Here is a 17,053-nt window from a genome sequence, read left to right on the forward strand (position 1 = left end):
CCATTGACAGATGAATGCATAAAGAAGTTGTGGTATATATATACAATGGAATGCTACTCAGCCATAAAAAATAATAAAATAATGCCATTTACAGCAACATGGATGGACATGGAGATCACCATTTTAAGTGAAGTAAGCCAGAAAGATTAAGAAAAATATCATATACTATCACTCATATGTGAACCATTAAAAAAAAAAAGACAAATGAACTTTTTAAAAAATAGAAACAGACTCACAGTAAAAATAAAAGACAAATGAACTTATTTACAAAACAGAAACAGACTCTCAGACATAGAAAACAAATTTATGGTTACCGGGGGGGAAAGAGGGTGAGAAGGGATAAACTGGGAGTTTGAGATTTGCAGATACTAACTACTATATATAAAATAAACAACAAGGTCCTACTGTATAGCACAGGGAACTATATTCAATATCTTGTAGTAACCTATAATGAAAAAGAATGTGAAAAGGAATATATGTATGTATATGTATGACTGAAGTATTATGCCATATACTAGAAATTGACACAATGTTGTAAACTGACTATACTTCAATTAAAAAAAAAGAAATGAGTTATTAAGCCATGAAAAGACATGGAGGAATCTTAAATGCATACTAGAGTGAAAGAAGCCAATATGAAAAGGCAGCATACTGTATGACTCCAAATATTTGACATTCTGGAAGAGATACAACTATAGAGACAGTGAAAAGAGCACTGGTTGCCAGGGGCTCATTTGAAGGGAGGGAGAGATGATTGGTAGAGCACAGGGAATTTTTAGGCCAATAATATCCTATTTATCCTGTGGGTACAGATAATTATATAAGTTTGTCAAAACTCATACAATGTACAACACAAAAAGTGACGAAATTCGGGATGAAATTCCTGGCAGAGGGAACAGGATGAATAACAATAGAAACATGAAATCATCTCAATGGTTGGTCTTCCTATGGTGTGCTATGGTACAGAGTGGAGGGGAACTACGGTTGGAATTGTTGGCAGAGACCACTCTGCTCAGTCTTAAAATTCTCTTGCAAAGAAGTCTGGTACTCGTATTGATAATAGAGGCAATGTCTGAGTTTGTTCAGGGAAATGGCGTGGTATATTGAAAGCATTCAAGTTGTGTGGGCTCTCTACCAGGATTCCAGGAGATATCTTGGATTAATAATTTTTTAGGAGTAAGGATAGGTATAAGGATCAGAATGATGAGGTTAAAAAGTTTCTAGTGCTTTTTGCTATCAAATATAAAGAACGGAATCTTTTAAAGACCATCATATTGAGTTTTGCTTAATGCATTTTCTGCAGTGCTTTTGCTTTTTAGCACTTTAAAGTAGTGTTGTAAATGATACTTTGAAATGGACTGAGTTTTTTCATAAATAAAAGCTTCTAATAGAAATAATACATGTAGAAATACACTTTCTAAGATCCTTTTGCATGATAGTATGAATATCTATATATGTTGACAAACATGCCTACATGTATTATACGTACATCTATATAGAAAAATTCTATCTACACATAGCTATGAAAAGTTTACCCCCTTCTGGATTTTGTTACTCTAAGCTAGTTGTTAAGTACATAATGCACAATTTATTTCACAGCTTGTAGAACAACAGAACAAATATCAATTAGCATTTCACTCTTTATTCTTACTGGAAAAATAATATAGACTATTTAAAATTTCCTCCTGGGTTTGTCTGGGTGCGTTCTAATGAGCTGGCACAAAAAAGTTTGAACTGGTATTAGAAAAATACACACTATATACATAAAGTAATACCCAGGTGAGTATAAAGATACTTTTAGCTGATTAAAAAGTATTAAAAATGTCAGTAAAAGGTCTACATAGTTTATAATTTTAAGTTAAAACTTTAATGCAAATTTTAAAAACTGATTTATATTTTAAGTTTTAGTATATATGAATGGAAAAGTCTTCATTAAGAAAAAAATCTAGTTTTATCTGCTTTTTAAACCATGCAACTGTAACAAAATATTAAATGATCATTCACATAATAGTTGATGAATACAAGTTCAAGAGACTTAAAATTGGTTTTAATTCAGAGGACAGAGAAAATAACATTTACCTATTTTTATATTAAGCATGCTTATTATTGACTTCTATATTTGTTCAGGGGTGAATGTTTATCATTTATACGAGCCCTGTATTTGCTCATGCCCTTGGAAATAATTTAAATGCATTCAAAAATGTTTGTCTATGTACTAACTTTAAATTAGCCTTTTCAACTTATTAAATACCTTTTGGGGGTACAGTATATAGGAAAATTTTATTATTTTGAATAATTACATGCAGACTAAACTAACATAACTTCGCTTTTAAAGTATTCTTTTTTGTAGGCTTTTATTAATGCAGATCAGTCTTCTCTAAGTCACATTAAAGGAAATTTATTATACTATTAAAATTTTAGTTACATACACAACCATGTTGCAAAAGTATATACTTTGCCTTCTAGCCACAATTTTTAGTGTTTTAGAAAAAAAATTTCTCTTAAAGTTCACTGAAGTGTTGTTTGACCATTTATTGATATATGTTGTATTAATTGCCCCCAGAAATCACCTGTACAAATCCCCAAGTCCATATCAGAGAGTAATTCTCAGCTGTTAATCCTGAATCTTTCACAGACTTGCTCAGGATATGTGATTTCTTTCCACCAACACACAGGGAAAGACTAAATTTATCATTTGGTTCAGAAACTAAATCTGTCTAGTGCTTGATGAGGTGTATCTCCTTATTTATCCTCTCTTAAGATTAAGGAAACAGACAGTTTGCTGAAGGGGAATGACTTTCCAAAGGTGAAACTTGCGAAATGACTAGATAAACCATTAATCCTCTGAGTAAATGATCGGGAAGAAATTATTGGTAACTTTCTCTGGAACTCCTTATTGAGACGTTCCTCTAAAAGCTACTCTTTTCACAGAATTCCTGCTTTTATCCCGCTTTGATCCAAGTCCACATTCCCAAATACGTTTGCTGTAAAAACTTTAAGTTTTTCTGAATACTCCCTTCTTTCAATATCCTACATACTACCTTCAGTAACATCTTCTTCTATGTTGTGTGTGTGTATGTATTTACTTTAAAATCTCTTAAAAGATCTAGAATTGTTCAAAAATATTCATCACATTATATCTCCTCCTTTCCAGTAAATGTTAACACACAACAGACACCCAGGTACTAAGCTGAAAAACCTGCAAATTATTCTTGATGATTTCTTCCCCTTCACTCTCCATCCAAATCACTGAGCTCTGTTGATTTACCTAAAACATCTGTTACCAATCTATCCACTATTTTTATTACATGTTGTCAGGGCTCCTGATAAGCCAATTTGCATCTTTTTCCAGGACTATAGCACTGGACTTCAAGTTGACCCCATTTTCACTCTTTCACACTTGGATCAATTCTTCATTCAGTGTATGGAGTAAACTCTTTAGAATGTAAGTTGGATCATGTTACGGCCTTGTATAATACTCTTTAATGCCTACATATTCCACTTAAGTTAGGACCCCAAGTTTTATCATGCCTGTTGCCCTGTTCAATTTCACCCTTGATTTTTCTCTCCAAACCTTTCTTATACTCCCAACTCCTCCCTCTTCTCTGGTTGTGATGTTATGTCACTAAACACTTCCAAGCTCTTTCCTTTGGCAGGATATTTTTGGACCAGCTCCTTCATTCTTGAAGACAATTCAATCAGGACCCCTAGGTAACATTTAAAGAAGTGATATCTTGGACACCATTAATTTATAGTCATATTCTCAAAGTGAGTAAATGAACCCAGGTATTTTACTCCAAGTAAAAATAGAGGTGTATTTTGTTTGCTCCGTGGTGACATACATTAGGTGAAATATCAGTAACCTCAGTGAGATCTGACTTCTCATCCTCCTCTCTGTATGCTACACTCACTCAGACCCCATGCTCTTTCTTCAGCTCATGTATTCAGTCACCCTTGCCTCTCACCTTTGCTTATCAAAATCTTCCTTTTAAACCTGATTGTCTCCTACTTTTTCTTTTCTGCCCTTTAGGCTCTTCTATGTATCCCTGATCTCTGATTCTATAAACTCTATTTCCTCTTCTAGTCAATTCTACACAAAGTAGCATTTAAATAGTTTAAGTGAATTCATGTGTATTAGTTTTCTTTCTCCAAATAAGTTCTTTGATGGCAGTGATTTATTTTCATCTCTACACAATCCAAGAAACCTAGTCATCCCTACCCTTTGTCAAATCTAAATATTTATCAATTCTTAACACACGCATGCATTTTCAAGATGCTTTGCAACTATTTCCTCTTCTTTATTTCCTTTAATTAATAACATCAATCACAGACTTAAAATTTTCCTGAGATTTTTGCGTTCATCCTCTCATCTTTCCTTAATATTTAATGCTGTATTCTAAAACTGAGTTTTTTATCTTTAAGTGAAGAGCTATTAATTTTTAAACTTACAATAGTAATCTTGCTTGTCATATAAAATTTGAAAAGTATGGAAAAATAGATTGAACGAAATTAGTACATACGTGCTTATCATGTAGAGAAAAACAAAACAATGCAACTTTTAAGTGATTGATCCAAGAAGGTAAATCTAATTGTGTAAGGCTCCTCAGAATATGCATCCTTAGGTACAAATATGAAAGTGTCACACCCAATCCCCAACTCCTCAATAACCTTACTTATTTTTGCAAAGGGATAAAATATAAAGTATTCGGCTTAAATTCAAGGCTACAAATGAGTGGGCTATAAACTAGTCCCCTAGTCCTGATGCCAATTTTTCATGCACCCCTCACACTAACCAAATATTTCCCAAAGTACACCCCTTGAGACAGTTCATGAAATAAAAGAGCTGTGGTCAAATTAGATCTTGGATATTCAAAAAGCCTTAGTCATTTTTCAATGTAATTTAATAAAGAAGACTCTTATAGAGTAGAACTTAGCATTTGTCAAGCTTCAGTACTCATTTGACCCTTTTCTCATGTTATATCCAAGAAACAAATTTTGAAAAACATACATTGCTTCTACTTTCCCATATGTATGCTGTAAATATGTGAAAGAAATGTCATATTTAAAATTATGCTCAGATAGCTCAGATATAAAAATATTATGATTAGCATTGCAGTAGTCTGCATAATATGCCTGTTTTTCTGAATTAAGGTTGGTAAGATCATATCCAAACAGGAGCCACAGTCAGTATGGGACGTAGAAAGGTAGTCCACATATAGTGAATCTACCATTTTACAGGCTTAGTCCTTAAAACATCGTTTAGAAACTTGTTTTTGTTGAAAGATCAGTAGGAACTTGTTCTTGTCAATAGATCAATAGAAAGTTCTCTCCCAATGGTATATAACCATAAATCTTGCTCACAGGAGTAATAAAAATAGAATTCTAATGTATTAATTGGAATTCACTTATTAACTTTCTATGATCGTTCTCCTGGGTATGTGATATCATAGCTGACATACCCCCTGCCTTGGATAGACTGACTCAGAAAATCACTACAGAAGTAGTATGCTAATTTAATAATTTACAGAGATAATACAACACAGAAAATATTTGTAAAAAGTATTAATGATCAATCCTAACACATATAAGGAAATCCAAACCATAATAGGAACAGGGAATAGATCAGGACCAAAAAAAATATGAATTCAGTTGAATGTCTAATAATATGTTGGTAAATTCACTCTAAATAGAAATGGTACATTATTCAAAAGTCTTTTTGTTACAAAGTTAAACAGTCTCAGTCTAGTTTAACTGTTTTTGTTGTTGTACTTTAAAGAATATATTGGCTCATGTAAATTTGAAATCCAAGGGACAGAACAAGCTTCAAGAATAGCTTGATCTAGAAATTCAAACAATTTAATCAAGCTGAGAGAGATCACACAATCAGTCAATTTAACACAGGTAGTCAGCAGGAAAGATGAGCGGCATCTCCAGGTTGTTAGATTTCTTGCCTTGTCCTTTCTTTGCAGTATTTCCCTGCCTTTTATTTTTGAGGGACTTCACATTAAGAAAAGCAAATTTACATATATGATTTTATTAGGAGATCATACTATGCAACTACTGCAATGTTAATTATAATATTTTTATAATATCTGCTATTTATAGAATACCATATACCAGTAAACTATTTTATCCATTTCTTTCAGAAATGCCACTAAATTTGCAGAGGTTATTTTAAGAGGATGAGGTTGGTATTTCTGGCACCACAACATTTTAAACTTTTTCTATCTCTGCACTGTGTAAACCAAAAAGTTGTCTCAAGTCCTGTTTCAAGAGTCATGAATTATTGAACAGAGAGCACAACACGAATTGTCAAAATAAAGGTGTAGGGGTCTCAGAAAATTCAAAGCCAATTAATATGTGAATTTTTTTTCTGTATTGCCCACAGTAAGATACACAAAAAACAGATTGCCCTGTTTATAGCCAGTCTTTCCAAAACGCCATCTCTTCTTTCAAGGAAAATATGTATGATTTGGAGGAGGGGGAAGCGGGACACAGTCAATATTCTTAGAGCTCAGTTTAACCTGCCAAACCTGCTCAATCTGCGTATTTTGTGTCCAATGGGACCAAACAAAATGTAGCAAGATACACAGACATTAAAAGAATTCTGACCCCCGTCATCAAGAGCCCTTTCAGAAAAAGCAAAATCGTCTTTTATGGTTTGTTCTATTTTTTGAGTAAATAATACATAAATTACAATCTGAGCTACAAAGAGAACAATCTCAATGCTGATTTGAAATTCACCAAACACACCAGACCAGGCTTTCAGATGACAAAAAGCTCCAGGGCTCCTTGGCTTCTTTTGTGTTCCTGGGCTTGGAGAGGGCTAGGAGCTGACAGACACTTATCAAACATTCATGTAAACACTGCTATCGAAGCCGTGCTCTCCAGCTCTGCCTTCACACAAGAGGGTCAGCAGGGAACATCATTAACGCTGAGCCAAAGATAGAAATCTCAGGCCACAAGGTGTGTAAAGCCAGAGACCGCCTAAGCTGCTGTCCTAAGATGCAGCACTCAAACTGTTAACTTTGCTGACATGAAAGACGAACACGGAGAAGGCAGCGCTTAAAACATTGCTGAGTGTTGATTTAAGCATGAATCCTGTTAGGCATTTTTATCTTTGTTTTCTCAAGTTAAGATGGAGTTTGGGGCTTTTGTTTTGATCTGAGAGGATGAGGAAACGAGTCTCAAGTCTGAGAACTACGCAACAATACCCTCATAAACCATGAAACTATCGCAGTGACTTAACTATGGCGCTAGCACTAATACAAGAGGCAAAAAGTTGAAGGTCTGGGATTACTTACTGCATCTTGAAGGACCCCTTTCCTTCTTCACTTTCTCCAGGACTACGGGCCTGTCGCCTTCTTCATGTGCCTGAGTCACACCGCTTTGGGGGATGACTCCTTCCCAAGTGACAGAAAGACCATAAAGACATAATCTGGAAAGAAACCTGGCCCTCTCACTGGCAAGACCTAGGAGGCAGGCGTCCTCCATTTTTAATGCGTCCTAATTTTCACCTGAGAAAAGTTTTTATAATGACTTACCAGGTTCACATACTTAACAGCTACCCTTTGGCTTATTAGTGCAAACCAGTATTCTCCCAACTGCCTATAATTGCATTAGGGTGGCAGTTTCCAAAGCATGGCCCCCAGGGCAGCAGCACAAGCATCTTCCAGGGAGTTGTTAGAGATGTACAATCCGGGGCCCGTCAAAGACAAAAAGAAAGGAAGGAGCCATTGCAGTAGCGCCACCCTGAAAGCCAAAGGTCTGAGCATCTCAGCAGGTTGGGTTTGCCTTAGACTTTTGTAGTGAGAGGAAAACAAGCTGCAGGAGGAGTTAATTTACATTTATGATGGCTTTGCAATCAGGGGATATCTCATTCAGCTGACAGGGAGTTTCTCTCTGCAGATAGCTGATTTCAGGGGAACAAACGGTTCTGCTCTCAGCTAATCGTTCAGGAGGTTAAGAACAGAAAGTTGGAGGGTCTGTGTGTGGCCTTGTCGCAAGTAAACAGGAGTCGTCTGCAAGTCTGTATGAATTATGAGAAAGTGTGGACAGTAACTCTACATCACAGGGGGAAGAGCAATTCTTGGCAAGAAAGCTTTTCTCAAAACACAGAAGGGTGGGGAGACTTAGGGAAACAAAAGTTTTGGAGTTTTTCTTAACCATCACTGTTTTCCGGGAGCACAGGGCTCACCTAATATTCGGTATTTTCAGACTCTATCCTGGACCCACTGAATGTGAAGCTCCAGGACTGTGACGCAGCAACGGAGGGCGTGGGGGTGGGGGTAACAAACCATCCAGTGATTCTCATGCACAATCAAGTTTGAGACTCTTTTAGGCTTTGCCTCCCAAACCTGCCTATCCCTCTATCTGGCCTGTTTCAACACTTTGCAGATGATTTTTTTCACTTGCTCCTTTACCTTTGTGGACAAAGAATGTTACCTGCCATATCAGAAAAAACAAAGGATAGTGCAACCAACAAACCATCAGCCACCGCAGCCACCCCTCCCCGCTATAGTGTACCTTGAGGGGAATTCAGGATGGTGAAAACCAAGGATACTGACTGGCCCTAGATAGTTAAGATGCATATCTAAGGAATAATTTCAGTGAGTCGAAACTCTTGCATGTTCCCATATGTAGAAAAGTACTAAAATCGTTAACTTGAGATGTCTATTTTTTTTTGTGGTTAGCAGTCACTTTTGATGCTCCACTACATGTTTTGTTTTTTTCAGCAAAAACTCCTATACGTATCTCTTGCCTCCTCACTAACCTCTTAGGAACAGTTCCTCAGAGCTGTCTGAGAGGCTGTCTCCTGGGTTTTAGTTGTCAGTGAGGTCCCTGAATAAAACAACTTGCAACTTTTAGGTTATGTGTTTTTCTTCAGTGGACACCTTCTACTTGCAGTCCTGCCTTAACCCTAAGTGGGTCCTAGTCCTCTGTAATCCACTGGGTAGATCCTAAGACCTCACCATAATTGTTCAGAGAACCTTTTTCCTGACACTGCTTGTTCTGTCTTCCTCTTCAGTTACAACTGTGATCAGACAACCACTTGGTTATGGATTATCCCAACTTTCTCTCCATCCAAGTCAGATTTATTAAAAAAAAAAACAAAAACTCCCAATAGATTTAGTAAATGATATTGCCCATGACTTCAAACATTGCTGCATACAACATCTGAAAATAAATGGTTGAATTGTGTTCCAAAATTGCTACATACCACTTACAGATATTTGAGCTTATATATTATATATAGTATATATATATATATATATGCATACATATATGTATATGCTACAATTAGCTTTTGTTTTATGAACATACCATGAAATAGGCATCTCAGCCTTGATGATCTATTTTAAATTATTGGCTAAAAATAAAATGAATAATACACTAAGAATGATTATAGTCCATGTTTTTAGTCTTTTTTTCCCTCTCTCTCTCTTTACATTTTTCTTTTTTTTCTTTTTTTTTTTTTTTTTTGCAAAAGGCAATGTACTATTTCCAATTATGATATAGCATACTTCTGTTTGCTTCAGTTGATTTGCTTAAAATACATTCATTTCCTCTGGGCCTCTGAATCCATGGCCAAAACACAATTTCAATATTTTAACTAAGCACAAATGTCTTATTTCTTTGTAATGGAAAAAGTTAGCCTTGTGCTCACCTCTAGGGACTGGTACAACAAGAGGGTGGGCATTTCTAAAACTTCTGTGCCGGTTTGTAATCCTTTGTTCCGGTGTGATTCCTAAGCCTAACTCAGATGGTTTTGCTCAATGGACCAAATCTACTTCTATTACTTAAACTGATATGGGAAAGCAATCTTTAGGATTTATTTTGTATATTTATTTCCTCTTTATTCAGAAAACAGAAATATGAAACACAGATACTAATTCAAAATTGCCTATCTCCTCCACATAGTCCAATTTGATCAGACACTGGCTTAGTAGATCATGTATAGACTTATGTTTTCACTTTGGGGAAATTCAGGCATGACTATAGTGTCTGTAACAAAAAGGATGAAATAAAACTAAATATGAAAAAAAGACAAACATAAGCCAGTTATGACTTTAAATAGTGACTTGGCTACTGCTTCCTAAGTAAGTTGCCATTTTACTGAAAGTTAAAATGCTTTGTTATTTTAAATTTGAACCAACTCTTGGAGCCACACATTCTCAATTCTTTCCGTTGTTTCTTCTGATGATTGTCTCCTTAGCTCTATATAATGGTTTGTAGAATGCTGTTTCTTGGTTCATTAAATTCTCTACTGAATTTCTTTTACTGTGTTTGAGGTCTCTATTCTTACACCCCTGTTTTCCTTCCTTCCATCTTCCTATTGTAGTTATAACTTTTGGCTATTAGTTAAATAGCCAGTGTTATATTAATCTTTATATGTGAATATAGTTGCAACTGAATCAAGAACTTTAATTTGACTTTTTCTTTCTTAGATATTTTTTCTCAATTATTGTTTCATTTCTTTCATTTGCTTCACTTTTTACCTCTTCTTCTTCCTGCTCCAAAAGACCTGTCAGTAAACTACCAATATATTTTCCCAACACTGTATCATATCATTGCACCTCTCTTCCCTGTCCCAGGAGCTGTCCTCCCGTAACTCCTGGTCCTTCTCCCATCTTTACAAGTTTCTCTCTATCTAATTTTGTATATGTTACTTCATGCTTCTCTCCACCAGTCTCCTGGGTTAGACCCCACTTTTCCAGGACCCTCAGTCTGTCTTGGTCTTACTCATTGTGTGACACATATCCTTTACTCATTCCTAAGGTAGAAAGCACACAAGTAAAGTTTATGAGATTACCTACTGCTTTAAAAGATTTAAAGATTCTTTTGATGGCAGGATACAACATAATCACACTTAAATAGAGGAAAGACAAAACTCTTTGTCACAGCTCTGAGAGAAGTCTACTAGGCAGGGCCATACTGAAAGGGCTGCATCTGGTGACAGATACCATCAAGTTGCAGCTTTCGGGGTTCAGTTAATGTATGGCAATCAGGGTGAGATTAACTAAATTTTACAGGTCCCCTGTGAATTGGATAATTTGAAAAATCTCTCAGGCTCTGGGGCAAAGGAGCTGCGGCTAGTTGTCTGGTACCTGGCCCCAGGGCAATTAGGATAGATGCATAGTTGCCCCAGGGTGTGAGAGCTAGATAAGGGAAGTGATTGGGGTGTGGAGTCAATCTGCTGCCCCCCAAAAGTAACTGACCAATCTCTAGCAAGGAAAACACACAATACAAACATGTTGATGAATTATTATATAGTGAACTCCCTTGATATACCTATTTCTCATTCACAGCCTCTTTCTCTCTCCAGAAGTATCTACTCTCTTGACTATTTTAGTAGTTATTTCCTTGTATTTCTTAGATTTTACTACACAAATATGCATTCTTTGTCATTATAGTTTAGTCTCACCCAATCTTAAATTCAATATGTATTTTAAGTTTCTTATCTACAAGATCTCCCTCCATTCTTTCCTTTCTCTGTGAATTCATGTGCTGAAAACCAGGCCATATGACCTGTAGAGTTCCACAGTCTACATCTTGCTGATCTCATTATCACAGTGCAGTTTGATGTGTTTTTCTGTTCTGTCACCTGCAAACAATCAGCCAGATCCAGCGCTTTGATCACACTCAGGTTTAATTACTTTGGCAAGATTATAGATGGTATTGCATGCTATCATCAGGAGATGCATGAGACTTAATTTTTTGCTATATTGAGCCATCCTGATTCTTTTCACAGATCACTTTTCCATTCTACCAGCATTCCACACCTTGTTTTGTCTTTTATCTTTATTTTAATTCTTCCTAATGCTGGACTCCTTTCTTTAGTACAAGAGGCCATGGGATTAATTATGAAATAGAAAATTGTTTTTCAAGAATGAGTGATTCACAGAAGAGGTATTATTTGAGATGAGAGTTGGGCAATAAATACAAATTAACCAGGCAGAGAAGGGGAGATTAGACTTCAAGCAGCAGAACAGCATTGTCAAGGATACAGAAGTCTGAGAAAATGAGGCAAGAAGTCTCAGGAGAATTAGAGCATGTAAACATAGGCGGCTGAAGATGACATTGAACACATGTGCAAGGGCCTAATAAAGACCTTTGCATGTCATGAAATGAAGTAGACGGTGCTTTTCAAATGCCCCATGCACAATACTGTAAAGGCAGAGAAGACTGAAAGCAGGTGAAGGTAGGGGGAAGTAAACTCAAAATAGGAGGAGGTAGAGGGAGGTGCAGATAAAGGTGGAGGGGAGGACTTTCAATACTCCCCCTCAAGAATAACATTTCCATGAGGCAATATGTCTTTGGTTAATAGTTAGGCTCCTGAGTGCATAGTTTGCCAAAAGTGTGTCCTTGTGGAATTTTATTTCTGCATCATGAAGTTCACCTATAGCCCAGAGAAGGGAGTGCTTCGAATGTTGTTTAAATGACTATAAACAAGTAAACAAAAGACACAAGCCCCTCTCCCAGCAGCTCCTCTCCCATTTTCCCTCTTTGTTTTCTCCCTTTAGCTGCTCCCTTCCCCCTCCTCAGCTGCCCCCTGCCATGGCCACCAGCCACAGCTGATCTCTATCACCTTGTTTACATGAGCACAATAGTAATAGCTGCAGGAAGAAAATTTTTAGTAATAGGAATATGCAAAATCCATCATCTATACGGTAAGCCCTGTGTAAATCTTGAATTTGTTATCACCTTTAAATAAATTGTACATTGTACTTCATATATATTAGAGTAATTTCAATATTATAACAATATATTCCTCCACAGTTACTAAATAGCAATCAAACAATAACAAAGCCCCTGACACGTAATAGCTGTGTATCCTTTGGTTTTGTGCCTCTTGGTCCATTTTTGGGTATATGGTAACCCAGTTTGAGAAACACAGATACAAAGAGGGATTAACATATTTTAAGAACCAGGTAAATCTGATAATAAGTATGCAAGAAAAAGAACAAATTACTAAAGTGTGTGGAAGATACAGGTAGGAATGGGAAGAAGAAACTATTGAGTAATCCACAAATGGAATGACTTGTGACTTGTACTAAAGCAGTGGCAGTAGGGCTAGTGATGAAGGAATGGAAACAAGAGGTCTGGAAATCACCATGAGGTAGTCAGGAAGTATGTATGCAAATACAGAAAAAGTTCCAGGGGGTCTTTGTAGTAAGCATATTTTTATATATAACCAAAGAAATTGGCTGTCTTGTGTATTCATCTTGGTATTCTAACATAAATTAAAACAAGATGCCCAAGAAAAGGATAAGGATTTCACTAACCTCCTTTGGCTACACATTTTCACCAACCCCTATTGTGAAAGTTTGGTAGAGAAGCAAGCATTGTGCTCGTATTAATTTAATGCAATTAAATCTGTAGTTCTCCAGAGTTAAGTCTTCGTGCCATGGGCTTCCTTATTTCTTTGACTCTAAGGTTCCACATTAAAAAACTCACTGCTGGTGCTATAAATTAAAAATACTTTACTCATTCAGCCATAAAGTTGAGACTGAAAATGGCTGACCCACTGCCTTTCTAGTCCTCCAAAAACATATTTAATCTGGTAAACATACAATGCAGGAAAGAGTTGAATATGAAAGCAGAGTATATAGAAATTTACTCCAAAAGGGGACATAAAAATCCTATGTGTTAACTTAGAAACTGTAAACATCCTGACAATCTTAAAGTGCAATGTCATTACAAAAAAAGGAAATACATATATACTTGTTGACATTTGTAAATTATCCCAACATCCCGTCTTAGCCTCAACAGTGTATGATGTATGATGAGACAGAGGATAGCATAAAGAGGTAGTATTTCTAAGAAGAATCTCTGACTCTTCCCCACTTGAAAGAAGAATGTATTGTTCCTCTTAACATCCACGCCCTGTCCACAGGGCTTATAGCTTTCCAAGTAGGATAAATATATTTGTGGTGAAGGATGAAGGTTGTAATATGTTAAGTGCTGAAACACTGAAGGTAATTATTTTTTCCTCTTACAAGTAGAATTAAATTGAGAACTAATAAAAAATGCTGTCAGTAAAATTATGGGCAATAAGGCTCATGTGACACTGGAAACTTCTTCATTCAAACATACAAAGTTTCATGTTTTCCACATGCAAAGAGTTGTTACTTTTATTCTTAAAAAAAATGAAAATTATTTATAATTTTGTAAGTTAGGAAAATCGCACTCATTTGCCATCAAAATTCTATAGTTTACCAGCTGCTACTTGCATTGTACAATATTAGACAACTTTGCCCCGTACAGATTTTTGCTCTTGCCAGGGCTTCACAAAAATAATATATTTTAATGCTTAATCAGGTGTGCCAATTAGATGTTTTGCTTTAGTTTCTATGTAAAAATCTCTAGACTTCTGCAGTGTATGACAAACCATGATATTTTACAATATTGATGTTTTTATAATTACTTCATGTTGTCTTTTTTCCCTAAAAAAGTCTGGATTTCATAGAAATCATAACCAACCATTTATTTTCCAGTAAAAGCCGCTTTGTGCATCCCTTTAAAACAATAAAACTTTGTGTTTACAAGATAGAGTTATTTAACTGGCCAAACAGCCTAAGATCTAACCTTTAGACTAGATGTAAACCAAAATGTTTTGTGTCCTCTTTCCCCAGTTTTTTCCTCTCCGTACTAGCTCCTCCCAAGGAAAGAGACAGTTTGGAGATGGGTTTAATATTTTCTTCCCCACCCCCCAGCTCTACAATCAATGTAGGTTTTATAAGTAGGGCTGACTCTGCAAATCTGTCCAATGTGAATTCCAAAAGATGGAAGGTGAAATCTCTTTTAGGTAAAAAGTTTGCTAGATTCTTAAATTCAGATTTTTTCCAGAAAATTGAAAAAAAAAAAAAAAGCACAAATTTTATTATAAAAAGTAAAATCAAGCCACAGGCTAAAGGCCAAATAATAAAAGATACATTAGAACATTAAAAAAAAACACTGTTTGTTTCCTCATTTATTCATGTGTTCAACAAATATTAGTTTGGTATTACTGTGCATTAGACATTGTGTGAGGCTATAGATACAATGACTAGATGATCCCTGCCTTCAAGGAGCTTATAGTGTTGTGATAAGACAGAAAATAGATAAACATGTAAACAAGTAAAAAATAGCAAACTTAGAAACACAGGGGAAGATTTTTAAAAATCTGAATTAACTATATTTTTGTATTTTCTCTATTCTTGTTTTGAGGTGACATCTGGGACCCAGATGCTGACTCAGGGACTACCCCTCTGGGGATCTGCTAATTGCTGGAGATAGTAAAAGATAAGGCTCCCAAGCAAGTCATTAACATGTAAACCAACCAATCCAGAGCCCTCATCCCCAGCCACCTCCTAGGGCTCTCACAATCTGGGAACTGTTCTCCTCCTGTACTCACTCCAGGGCCAGGTACCAGACATTTGGAGACCACTCTTAAATTCCCAAGCCCACCAAAATCACTCCAATTATCATCCAATCCTAAACCTACTTAGCTGTATTACCTTGCCTAGTCTACTCCTTCCCATGAAAACCACAATAAAGGTACCAGGCAGTGGTACCTTTCTCTTTCTCTGCCTGCTCTCAAGTCTCTGCTTCCCCGTGTGGCCTTGTACAGTGTCCTGTGCCTCCTGTTTCTAGGGGGTGTAAATATAATAATACTCCCTTCAGTGACAATCATTTCTTTGTCTACATGTCCTACTATACCTGAAAAAAAAAATCTTGGGTATCATTAAAATGAAATCACAAGCAAATATTTAAAATCAATGTTATCTAGTTTATCTAAGAAAATAATTTCCTTGAAAAACAATTTTAAAATATATTTGACAAGAAACAGAAATCTAGGAAAGACGTGTGACCAACAAAGAAAATAAGCTCTTAGTCAAAAATCTTCTACAAAACCTAGTGTCCCACTCCCATCGGCATTCCCAGATGTTTCTACGAGTTATTCCTATCAAACTTGCAAGAAAAATAACCCACACAGAATAAGATTGAAAAGAGCCTCAACTTATTTTTTGAGACTTGTATAGCAATTTATGTAAGAAGTATTTAAGAAAGAAAAATATCACTTAATAATGTGGATGTAAAAATCCTAAATTAAATAATAGCAAATATAATTTAGCTATATAAAGAGTCATTAGCAAGTTTTCTAGCTATACACCAGCTCTAAGAAAATCAGAAACTGTAAATTTTACAATATGCCCTAAACAATAGCAACAATTACATAAGTTACAATAAACCTTGAAAAATGTGAAATAATTATGTAAGGAAAATCTTAACATTGAATCAAACATCAACATAAGACAAAAGGAGACCTAAATCAATCAAAATAATTCTTCAGCAACATAAGGATAGAAATTTCCCCCAAATTAATCTATAAATACCTTGCAATTCTATGGTATTCGAATCACTGACTTTAAACTTCATAGGTAAAAGGAAAGGGTAAAAATGATAAAGACAATTTTCAATAATAATTTCAAGCAGAGATTCTCATTGCCAAATAGAAACATTTAGTAAGAGATAAGAAGGGGAAGCAAAAATGTATTTAGTATAAGATTAAGTGTCAGAATTTTGCTTCCTGTCTTGACCAACATTAATTAAGAAGCATAAATTGAACTCCATTAATTTTTTAAAAAATCCATATTCTAAAAGTAACCACAATTAAAGTGAAATGAAAAGCAACTGATATTTGAGACCCATATAATTGACAAAGACTTAGTATCTAGGTTATATTAAAAACATTCTATAAAATACTATGAAATAGTAAACACTTAGACCAGAAAATTTATGGGTAAAATGCTTGAAAAAGTAATTCACAAAAAAGAAATACCCAAATGGACAGCCAAAACATTAGTAATCAGAGAAACAGATTCAAACAACCATGAAATTCCATTTCACATCCAACAGAGGGGCAAAAAGTCTAATAAATCTACAGAGTGGACAGGCTGCGGGAAGTGGGAACTGTCATATGTTACGAACAGTCATATATTACTAAAAAGAATCTAAATTAGTACAATCACTTCATAGAATAATTGGTAAAGCCTACTAAAGCTGACAA

Source organism: Camelus bactrianus, chromosome 6, assembly GCF_048773025.1.
Source record: "Camelus bactrianus isolate YW-2024 breed Bactrian camel chromosome 6, ASM4877302v1, whole genome shotgun sequence".
In the NCBI taxonomy this organism is placed as follows: domain Eukaryota; kingdom Metazoa; phylum Chordata; class Mammalia; order Artiodactyla; family Camelidae; genus Camelus; species Camelus bactrianus.